The sequence below is a fragment of the Ovis canadensis genome, chromosome 8 (assembly GCF_042477335.2).
Source record: "Ovis canadensis isolate MfBH-ARS-UI-01 breed Bighorn chromosome 8, ARS-UI_OviCan_v2, whole genome shotgun sequence".
In the NCBI taxonomy this organism is placed as follows: domain Eukaryota; kingdom Metazoa; phylum Chordata; class Mammalia; order Artiodactyla; family Bovidae; genus Ovis; species Ovis canadensis.
In genome coordinates, this window is record NC_091252.1 from 30,948,518 (window position 1) to 30,961,002 (window position 12,485).

General features: G+C 39.2%; 1 non-coding gene across 1 annotated transcript; it reads right to left on the reverse strand.

Annotated features, from left to right (window-relative positions):
• Nucleotides 1-1,994: 1,994 nt before the first annotated feature.
• TRNAE-CUC (transfer RNA glutamic acid (anticodon CUC)) lies at nt 1,995-2,067 on the reverse strand. Its single transcript has one exon. It is a non-coding gene; the product is annotated as a tRNA-Glu (tRNA).
• Nucleotides 2,068-12,485: the final 10,418 nt, after the last annotated feature.

The following is a 12,485-nucleotide window of genomic DNA, read 5'->3' on the forward strand; positions in this document are numbered from 1 at the left end:
ACTCTGTGCGACCCCAGAGACGGTAGCCCACCAGGCTCCGCCATCCCTGGGATTCTCCAGGCAAGAACACTGGAGTGGGTTGCCATTTCCTTCTCCAATGCATGAAAGTGAAAGGTGAAAGTGAAGTCGCTCAGTCGTGTCCGACTCTTAGCGACCCCATGACTGCAGCCCACCAAGCTCCTCCATCCATGGGATTTTCCAGGCAAGAGTACTGGAGTGGGGTGCCATTGCCTTCTCAGCCAGATTTCATAGTATCACCATTTGTCTTCTTAAGTATATTACCCACAATGCTCAAAACTCCTACAACAGGAACACATGTAAGCAATGTGCTTTGAATGAAATGGTGACTAATATGATTATGGTGAGATGAGACTAAGAAATATCTGAGTCAGGAAGAAAAATGATCTAGGTAGCATTGAGAAAATAAGATTTGGTTTGCCTTTAGGTTATGATGAGGAAAATGGCTCTATAGATTTTTGAAACGTTATGCTAGTAATATGTGTAAGAAAAGATTTTCATATGTTTTCTTATTCAGTCAGCAATTTTTTTGAGTGTCTACTATATGCCAAGGATTGCTTTACATCCTGAAGATAAAGGGTGAAAAGAAATCAAGGCTCTGCCTTCATAAAACTTAAATTCTAGAGAAGGAGCTGGATAATGTATACAAGTAGGCAAATAAAATTATAATTTCAGGCAGTAATAACCAAGAACTGTGAGTGGTCTGAGGTTGTACCCTATTTGCAGGCTAGCAAGTTAGTCTTCCACAGTTTCAGGGATGCTGGCAGAGACCTAACATTATATAGCTAGCAAAGATTTTTTTTAATGAAGCCCAAATAAAAATATTTTCAAATGAATGATAAAGTAAAAAATTTATCAGCAAGAGACCTGCACTAAAGGAAAAGCTGAAGGGGTTCTTAAGCCATAATAAAATACGATTCCAGTCCTAGGGAAATGAAAATGCGGGGCCATGAAAATGCGAGAAGAAATAAAGACCAATTCTTTAAAAAGTAAATTTCTGCATAAATGAATACAAATAGATACTGACTATAAAAAACAATAATGCCTTATAGGATTTAAAACATAGGTGCAAACAATATTATAAATCAACCATACTTCAATTTTTTAAAAACAATGTGCGAATAAATACATTGCAACAATTGCACAGAAGGCAGTAGAGAGTGAGCAGGTTGTGTTAGTCCATATCCTCCTCTAGGAAGCAGATGTCAGGACTGGCGTAGCCACGAAGCAGCTGGATGAAGTCAAAGCCTGTGAAGGGACATTGGGAGGGAGCTGGGAAAGGACAAGTTTGTCAGCTCAAACTGTACATTCCACGTCTTTCTCACATGCACCTGGAACATTTGCCAATACTGACAATGTATGAGGTTAGAAAACTTGTCAAATCATGGAAACCATTCAGAATGTTTGCTTGATACTATAATTAAAGTGGAAATTGATCACAATAACAACAAAAAATCTCCCAAATGTTGGAAATGCATTAAACAGTGCATTTCTGAAAAATCCATGTTCAAACCAACATATTGGACATAAAATCTTTGAAAGATAACAAAATATTACATATCAAAATGTATGGATATTTGTGGAAATCAACTAGAGTTTTGAGGAAATTTGTTAGATACAAAGTGAAAGTTAGAAGAAAACAAACAAACAAACAATGACTAAAATGTTTTCCCAAGAAGGCAGAAAAACAACACCAAATTAAACCCAAAGAAAAAGGAAGTGAATAGCAATAAAAACAGAAACTAATGTTAAAATACCCACAGGTTAATATATTACAAACACGTTTGTGTTTGAACCAGAATTTCAATATATGACGAAATTGACACATACCTGAACAAGCTCTTCTTTGACAGCTGGAAATTGTGCATAATCCCCTTTTCTCTTAAACTTGTATTTTTAAAAATATTTATTTATTTAGCTGTCCCCAGTCTCTGTTGCAGCACACAAGATATTTAGCTGCAGCATATGGAATTTAGTTCCCTGACCAGGGATCGAACCTGGGCCCACTTCATTGAGAGTGAGGAGTCTTATCCACTAGACCACCAGGGAAACTTGTATTTTAATCCCACTTTCTCCACACAATTTTATTCTAAAATAAAATATTTCATGCTTCATATTTTATTCATCACCCTACCTTACTTCTCAGCAACACACACACACACACACACACATATGCATCTGTATTTAAATACTGGGGCTTCCCTGGTAGCTCACTGGTAAAAAACCCATCTGCCAATGCAGGAGGCATAAGAGACACAGGTTCCATTCCTGGGCCAGGAAGATCCCCTGGAGGAGGAAATGGCAACCCACTCCAGTATCCTGGCCTGGAAAATCCCACGGACAGAGGAGACTGGCAGGCTACAGTCCATGGGGTCACAAAGAGTCAGACACAACGGAAGTGACTTAGCATATATGCATGCATGTGCCTTATTATAGAATTCTCAGGACCTGCTCTCTGAGTCTCATGCACGGATCTCACTTAAGATTCACTGGCCAGATCCAACAAGCCAATCTGAGGGTGAAGGACTCAGACAGAGAGGAGTTTTAGGTGACAAGAAATAATATAAGTAAGATACCTACAAAAATATGTGGAACCAGAGAGTTATTATTTTTTAAATTTGTTTCCTCTCTCTCTTCTCAAAATCATTGGCTTAAGTTGCTTCAGTAGTGGGACAAAAATTTGGATCTCTTGAATTTCCAGCTATTTTTAAAAGTCAGGTAGTTTATTTAATTACCTAAATAAGCCAAATGTCTATGTTTGTAATCACATCTTTACTTTGTCACTCTGGAATAATACTTTAAAAGCCTCTCTGGGTCCTAAATATTGAAACTTTCATTCCAACATAAAATTTTTGATGTTGTGCTTCAAACAAATGCTTGTTGGGTCAGAAAAAGTTTTTGTTTTTACTGAGTGTTTCAAGCTTAATTATTATTTCTGGGGTCTGGAAACCGCTCCTGCAACCCTGAAGCACTTTCAAAGATCACAGAACATATAAACAAACAATAGTGACAATACAGCCCAAAGGCCACCCAACTTGGTTTGAGAATGGAACTCAGGTAAACAGTCATTTTTCTTTTCAGCTGCTGGGAAAAGAAGGAAATAATTTTTCATTTCACCCCGAGGGCTAGATTCCAACTGTTTAAAATATCCTTAGGAATTAAAATAAAAACACCATAGGTTCAAAAATGAATCGCAGGTAATTGCTAGGTGCTTCCAGTTTTGTTTCGTTTTGTTTTTTCATTGTATTTGTGCCTGGCTTTTTTTGTCTTTATTAAGTTGATGACTTGCTCATTTGGATCTGATATGAAAAAAAAATTTACATAATGAGTGCAATAGAGTGAAAAAGATGCATCTGTATCATTACAAGCCCTTGATATTATACTAAGGTGTTTCTATGGTGCATATTTTGTGTATTAAGATGCTTTTCAAGATCTTGAAAGTGAAAGTCACTCAGTCATGTCCAACTCTTTGTGACCCCATGGACTATAGGGTCCATGGAATTCTCTAGGCCAGAATACTGGAGTGAGTATCCTTTTCTTTCTCCAGAGGGTCTTCCCAATCCAGGGATCAAACTCAGGTCTCCTGCATTGCAGGTGGATTCTTAACCAACTGAATCACAAAGGAAGCCCAAGAATACTGGAGTGAGTAGGCTATCCCTTCTCCAGCAGACCTTCCCGACCCAGGAATACCAGGGTCTCCTGCATTGCAGGTGGATTCTTTACCAACTGAACTATCAGGGAAGCCCTTTTTCAAGATCTTGAAAGAATATCGTTAAGCACTTCACTAGAAGTTGCTTCCATGTTTTATATATTTGGGTAACACAGTGTCTCTTATTGGAGGTGGGTGGTGATGTTGTCCCCCAGGGCACATTTGGCAACACCTGGGGACATTTTTGATCATCACAGCTTGGGAAGGCTTATGCCATTGGCATCTAGTATGGAGAGGCCAAGGATACTGCTAATATCCTACAATGAACACGACACCTTCCACAACAAAGAGTTACCAAACCCAAAATGCATCATTGCTGAGGTTGAGAAAGCCAGGTGCAAGCTCACATGTGTAAATTCTACTTATTTTTCTTACAATTCCATATTGTCATTTATATCTCTTTCTCTCAAAATAAACAGAAGTGTTCACAAAGTCAGCTTACTTTACTTGTATAGACACATTATCAAAAAGGTCACCAAAAGTAAATGCATTATTTCCAGATTTTCAAGTTTATCAGTATTCTATGTGGGATAAAAATCTGTTCAAGAATATAGGAAAGGGCATATAGAAAAAAGAAACAAAATTTGACCTTCATGCTATCTGGGTATAGAAAAGAATTACCATAAAATATATTTGAAATATTAATAGCTTTTACTTCTTGATTCTTTAATCATAGCCCATTTTGTAACATCACTTTTTTTCCCACTAAGAAATATTTTTAAAGTAAACAAAAATCAAAGATATGTTTATAAAATATACCTATTTATGAAGTTGCTCAGCCTCTATCCTTAATCAAAAATAACTTTCCACAACATTTTGACTAAAGGTCTATAAAAATGGCACTGTAGCAAATGTGGTGCTAATAAAATTGATCAAATCTCCTGTTATTTCTGAAAATAAATACAGACAACTGAATCTCCTCTTTTTTGGTTTGTGAAAAGAAAGCTCTTTTAGAAAATATTATGTAGTCTACAGAATACCTTGGAGTGTCCACGTGTTGGGTTTAAATATCATACAGCCAGGAAGAGAGCAGACGGGAGAAAAGCTGAGAGACAGCCCTGGAACTAAAGGGGAGACACAGCTGCACTGCCCCTCCAGTCTAATCCTGGGATCCCAAGTCAGAAACCTCGCCGTGTCCAACCCAGGAAAACTGGGCACCTCAACCATCAGTCTTCAGGAGACACTCCGTGCACAGCCACCTCCCCAAACCCGTGTGCTCACCGCTTTCTCCAAGTCAAGTGTAGGCGAGCCAACGTGATGAAACCTAGGTAGCCTGGGGGACACTGGTGGCTAGAGAGTGTAGAATGTAGATTTTAGCTTTACAGTCTTTACATTTCTAGAAGTCAAGTTAAAAGTGACTGGAATGGGAGCTGAGTGAGCCCAATTATATTATCAGCTACAGTCACGAAATTATTTTAAGATACATCCACATTTTAAAAAATATTTATTGTATAGCAATCTAGTTAGTTAACTAGTGTTAGTTGCTCAGTCATGTCCAACTCTTTGCTACCCCCAGTGTAGTCCACCAAGCTCCTCTGTCCATGGAATTCTCCAGGCAAGAATATTGGAGTGGGCAGCCATTCCTTTCTCGAGGGGATCTTCCCGACCCAGGGATCAAACCTGGTTTCCTGCATTACAGGCAGATTCTTTTCTGTCTGAGCCATGAGTTCTGTAGCTATTCATAATCCTGTTTTTTTTTTAATTGTCCGTCACCACTTTTCATGCTTGCATTCTTTCTACAGATGAGTTCTTTCCTAAAATGTTGAGCTTAATTGCCATATCATTTATCTATTCTATCAAAAAGTATTGACAGTCTACTTCGGAACAAGCATTATTCCATTCTGTGGACATAAACAGTGATTTGAAAAAGAAACATCTTTGCCCTCATGAAGTTCACATTCCAGTGGGAACTCAATAAATCAATGAAGATTAGGGTCAGCTGCCTACAATGACAATGAAACTACCACCGACAGACTTTCAGCTTAGAATTTTTATCTAATCTTTATCTAATTTTGTTCATCTCAAAATAGTATTTTAAATACTCAATAAAGCATTCTATCTTTTAAAAAATAAGCTAACTTACAGAAGCTTCAACAAGACAGAAGTTTGCTCTTTTACATAAAAGAAGTCTAAAACGTGAGAGATTGCAGAAGTGGCCTCTATTCTCCATTCTTCCCACGGTCACCCCCTTTGTTTTGTAACTTGTCATTTCTCTCACTAAAGAGGTAGAATCCACTCCCTTGAATCTGGGCCAGTAGTATGAGGCAGAAGTGCTGGTGTTCCAGGTCCAAGCTTACACCTTCAGGGACCTTTCATGTTTCAGTCTCTTGAGTGCCTCCATCATGACTTGATAAGGATGTGCTCCAGCTGCTCTGGTGGAGGATGAAAGGCAAACCAAGCAGAGCTGAGTCAAAAATTGCCCCACTCGAACCCAGCCTAGATCAGCCAACCCTCTGCTGACCCCCAGAAGGGGGCCCAGCCTCAGACCAGCTGAATCCCACATACACGTGAGAGATAGGTATTATCACATGCTGCTGAGGTTTTGTGAACATTTCTTACTCAGCATTACTGTGGAGACAGAGAACTAATGTAGGAACAAAGTGATCTGAGCAAGTGAGAAAGCTCAGAAGTGTTAGGGACCCATGCTCCCTTACTTTGATTCTGCTGCTCTGCATCCTCAGTTTGTGGCTTCTATTTCATGAACCCAGGCTTTCCAGGTAGCTCCAGTGGTAAAGAACCCACCTGCAGATGCAGGAGACAAAGGAGACATGGGTTTGATCCCCAGGTTGGGAAGATCCCCTGGAGGAGGGCATAGCAGTCTGCTCCAGTATTCTTTCCTGGAGAATCCCATGGACAGAGGAGCCTGGTGGGCCACAGTCCATAGGGCTGCAAAGGGTTGGACATGACTGAAGCAACTTAGCACACAGCAGATTTCATGACCCAGTATTACTGCTTGGCCATCACATCCAAATTCTGGCCAGTGGGGATAAAAGAAGAGATAAAGAAGGGGACAAATGCTCCTTTTAAGGAAATTTTCTGGAAGTTTAATACAGGAACTTTATTTTTTTACAGGAACTTATTAATAGTCACATCCAGCTACAAGAGGTGAGGACCAGAAAATGCAGTCTATTTCTTTTGCCTGTGCCTAGATAAGAACTGTAGACTCTACCACCAAGGAAAACAGGGTGGATCAATACTAGGGGACAGTTGGAAGCCACCTGGGCCAATAAAACGTCACTGACAGAAAAAATATCTATTTCTCCACTTTTATTTCCATTTAAGTCTCTTACCAAATGAAAGCAGTTTCCTAAACTTACCGAACATTTCTTTCTGGATAGATAGTGAAATCACAATATTTTATAATTAAAGAAATATTAATATTCATAAACCCAAAGTAGAATTTTTTCCTGTGGCATTTTACTTTTACGGAATTTAGCTTTTTTTCCAAGTGGACAGGATTTGGGGGGGATAATTCCAAGAGTGTCTAACCATCTAAACAATTCAGCCAGTGTTACCAAGTGTTAGGACAAAGAAGCATTCATTTTTGTCTTAAGTGGTCATCAAGCATAACAACAGATTCCATATGGGGTGAACAGCTAGCTTTTTAAAAACTGGGGGGCTGGGGGGTATGGTGAAAGAGCTAGAAGCAGAAGAAGAATTGCTTCAGCACCTACAGGGCCATGGTTCAGTCCTGCAGCGTAGAATTTGCCTGACGATATTCAACAATATTTTAAGTGAGGAATTTAAATGTAGTAAGAGAATGCACACCAATAACTTAAACTATGCTAATTTAAACTATGCATTAATAATTCAAGCCATAATTTAAAATACAATTTCCTTTTTCTTGGGTTCTTAATTCCAAAATGAGATTCTTAATGCATTTGAGCAGAGCAATAGGTATTTTTAAGGATGATAAATGAAAGATACAGATTGACTGTGGATGTTTTTTACATGCACACCCTGCCCACCTGTGCACACACAGATACACACACACACACACAGAGCTAGAAATTGGAATCATTTCCTCCCCAACTCCACATCCCCTTTTAGAACCTGCTTATATGTGCTTCTCAGAGAAAGGGTCTTCACAGTGCCTGCAAAGTGAGCAGTGGGGCAAAATACCAACTGTAAATAACTGAAACCATGGTAAACCGCTAACCTCAGATGGGAAAATGGTGTGTTCTCTCTTCCAGAAGTTTATAATTGAAACTGAACAGCAGCTTTAAGCTCTTAGGTTGATGACCTGAAAGAATTACAGTGGAGCCATTTCCTGTCATAGCCCTGCTTAAGGACTGCATATCAGACTTCAAAGAGAATGGAGAATGAAGCAAACAGGGAGAGTTACAAGAAACCACGATGCCCAAGAATCAGAAAAAGAGAAAGAATTATCTGTTTCCGATGACTTTCCTGACTTCAGTCCCTTATGAGGCCAAATCAACCAAACTACTTGCCTCTGGGCCAAATTACTGTCTTCCTTCCTGTTACAAGCTCCTAGCGTCCAGTGAGCAAGCTCCTGTCTAAAGTCAATCTCTCCACTTGTAAATTAAGTCACATCCTCTTACGTCTTAATCGAGGACATCATTCCAGATATTATCCTTAATTTCTCCTGCAACATCAACTTTTTTCTCAATACTAAATCATTTCCCTAGTGACAAAGCAGTACCTGGAACACAGTAGATGCCAAACAAGTATTTGTGGAAAGGACTCAACGAAAGAGGGAAAAGCACACTCTAGAGATCAGAGCTTCAGGGAAATAAATTGGCAATATCGCAGTGAGAGAAGGGAGTTGGAAGCAGGATTGGAATGGGAGAATTTCACCATTGAGAAATATTTGGGAAAGTCACAGCGCACTGAAAGACTGAGATTTAATCATAAGATTATAGAATGCTATTTCACTTCCAGGATTTATCACAACACCCACAGAGCTCCAGTTTAGTATCAGTGGATTGATTGCAGCTGAAAGAGCTGTGGGACACAGACTATCTCTGAGGGCGAGGACTTAGGGAAGCCTCAAGTCAGGAAGGGAGAAAAGAATAAGGGCACTAAAGAAATATTAAGGCTCTGACACCTGTAGCAACAGAAAACATGAACACAGCCCACCGTCTAGCCCAGTTAATGTAAATCCACCCACTAAGGGCTCATTCATCTTAGTTCCTATTACTTGGTACAAATGTCCAATCTGCAAAAGTAGCCTAAGGAGAAAGGGTGATTAAATGCGATGCAATATCCTGAATGAGATCCTGGAATAAAAAAGGACATTAGGGAAAATTAAGGAATTCTGAACAAAGCATGTACTTTTGATAATAATAATATACCAACATTGGTTCAGATGTTGGTATGTGAGATGTTAATGGCGGAGAGAACTGGGAAAAAATTATATGAGAACTCAGTACTATCCGTGTAATTTTTCTGTAAATCTACAACTATTTTAAAATTGTGTTTAAAAATCATTTTAAAAACTGAACATCATTGCTAAGTAATCGTCACTCAGCACCATATTGCTTGCTTCTCTGTTCATTAAAAATATCCTTTCTGGGATCTGGAGATCACAGTTTTCACACAAAGTAAAACATATAGAGGCAAATGTGCAAATAACAGAAAATACTTAGTGTCTGGGTTTTTTTTTTTCCTTTTCCACATCAACAAGACACACATTAAGCCTGACAGTGTCACCTAGAAAAGAAAACCTACACTCCACTGCTATTCTAAAGCCTACTGAAGCTAGATTTGCAGGTGAAAAAAATCAAGAAAACTTATTAACATCTATGGCTGTTGGCTTTGACAGTTCTTGGCATATTCTGTTATTTCACAGAGAATGCTCTCTTTGGGGTAGAGAGGAGATGTAAGCATTTGTGTTGGATATTTGCAGCCCAGGGCAACAGCAGCGAATCTTCATGTAGACTTGTTTGGTTTCCATGCCAGGAAATGATGTGTGTTCTCTGGCCTTCCATGGGTTCATAGACCATAGCAACGCTTGAGCCTCCACTGTCCAAGTTACTTCTGTTTTTGTAGCTCCAACAAACATGCATTAAGTAGCTAAATATAAGGTTATAACGAAGGATGATTTTAAAAGTTTCTCCCCAAAAGTGATAGCTATAACTGATAGCTATAACAAAACATGTAACATTCCATACTATATAGTGATATATGGGGGAGTAAATAAAGAAATTACAAAGTATGATTCCTAAAGTGTAATAGTTTCCGTATTACTTAGAAAAAAAAGAGCACAGAACCAAAATTTGAAAACAATGTAAAATCATATTCACATATTATAAAAGAGTAGCTCTAACGATCACCACCCAGGTATTCAGTTCAGTTCAGTCGCTCAGTGGTGTCTAACTCTGCAACCCCATGGACTGCAGCACGCCAGCCTTCCCTGTCCAACATCAACTCCCAGAGCTTGCTCAAGTTCAAGTCCATCCAGTCAGTGATGCCATCCAACCGTCTCATCCTGTTGCCCCCTTCTCCTGCTGCCTTCAATCTTTCCCAGCATCAGGGTCTTTTCCAATACCCAGCTATTAGTGAAATGCATTTTCTGACTTTCTGATGTACAAACTCTTTCCTGTCATTCTCTCCCCCCAACATTTCTCCCTTCTAATTGGTAACGAGCAGTGCGAGCGTGCGGAGTTGCTTCAGTTTTGTCCAACTCTTTGCAACCCCGTGCACTGTAGCCCCCCAGGCTCCTCTGTCCATGGGATTCTCCAGGCAAGAATACTGGAATGAGTTGCCATGCCGTCCTCCAGGGAACCTTCCCTACCTAGGGATCGAACCTGCATTTCTTCTATCTCCTGCATTGGCGGGTTCTTCGTCACTAGTGCCACCTGGGAAGCCGGGTAGAGAGCAGAATTGACCCTAATAGCATTCCCAAAAATATTTTTAAAATTATTGAAGTTCAGATATGTTCAAAGTAGCATTTACTTGTAATTCATTTTGAAAACTTGGAACCAGTTAATTCTCTTCATGTCACACAGCCTAGTCATCCAAAATGCAAGCCTTAGGGTCCTCCATCCTTCACCCTACCCTCATTTCCACCTAACTGTCTGTCCCTGTTCCTATCTCCTCACCTCTGAATTTCACCTTTACCTGTTCCTTTGTGCCCCTCGAACTCCCAGATCCTCTGTAAATAAACTCTTCTCCTTCCAGAATGTTTCCCATACTCTGTTAATTGTGAAGTCTTTTCTATTGGCTCTTCAGCATTTTCTCAGGAGACGTGGGCTTGATCCTGGGTCGGGAAGATCCTCTGGAGAAGGGAATGGCAACCTACTCCAGTATTCTTGCCTGGAAAATCCCACAGACAGAGGAGCCTGGAGGGCTACAGTTCATGGGGGTCACAGAGAGTTGGACACGACTGAGGGAGCAAGCAGGGACACATTTTTGTGCTCCCAAATTTACTTCTGAAATTTACTCTAGAGTTGATCACTCTGTCCTAATTCTGTTTCGGGTTCGTTTTTTGCATTTCTAAGTCCCTGGAAAGGCCTTACTAAGCATTCACTAAGTGGTTAAAGGAACATTTAGTACTTGCAAATTTATGTGGGGAAAATGTGCGTGCGTATGGTTTAGATGAAGGGTTGATTGTATTTAGATTAGAGTTAATCAAGCAAAGCTGCAGCTCTCCGTAAGTGAGCTGGAGGATTCATCTTTGAAATTTAACTCAAATCATTTAAAATGAAAAAAAAATAATAAAGGTGATTAAAATTTCCCTTTTTTCCCTCCAATCCTCCTAAGTCCCTAAAGAAATTTAAGAGTATCATCAGATTGACAGCTTCTCTCTATGGACCTTCATATACTTACACATGCATGAGGGCAGATGAGGATGAGGTAAGAGCCCCCACACAGTCCATAAGAGGTAGTGCACATGTTGGGAGGTGTTTGCATTGCTGCATGGCTAGGAAGAGAAAGGGGAACCAGAATATTAGTGGATGTCAGAGCTTCCTCGATTTCATTAACAAATCAACAAATATGGAAGCAAAACTGTCATATTCTTTTCCTCACCAGAATTTACATTTTGAACAGTGGATGTCCAGTGATAACTCAAAGAATTAAATAACTTAATTCATGTTAGTGGACATTTATAGCTCATACACTCTTCTGTATAAATGTTATATAATTATTTTTTAAGCCGAAATAAATTTCCGTGGCTTAATATTATAGAATGAGGAAAACTCATTTATATAAGAGCCCAAATTAAATTTATCGTTAATAATTATATATGTAGTAAAGGTCAGAGGAATTCTATATTAATAATTGAACTCCCAACAATTTCATTTCAGCACTACTTTTATTCAAATGACTTTGCTGTAGGAAATAACAGTAATCATATTTACAAATAGGTTATGAGAATAATTCTGTGTTTCTTGGACCTCCTCTCTAAAGCAGAGATGCTTTAAAAGATACTTGTTATAATCAGTACATGAACTCAATAATTTATAATTTATATAATTCTCTCCCACTCGTATAGATTTCTGAGCCACTTGAGATATAATGCAAAAGAGTAAGCTGCATTAGGGTTAAATATCACCTTTATTAGTCTTTAAGTTGATATGAAAGAATGTGGCTTAAATGTGGAGCAACAATATGTTTCTAATACTGTACCACAGAATTAGATAGACTCACCAACCTGGTCTCAACTGGGCTGAAATTCACAGACCTTCCCAGAGAGCAGTATGGAGGAGCAGACAAGTGTGTGTGTGTGTGTGTGTGTGTGTGTGAGTGTGTGTGAGTGTGTGTGTGTGTGTGTGTGTATACACATGTACTTCCA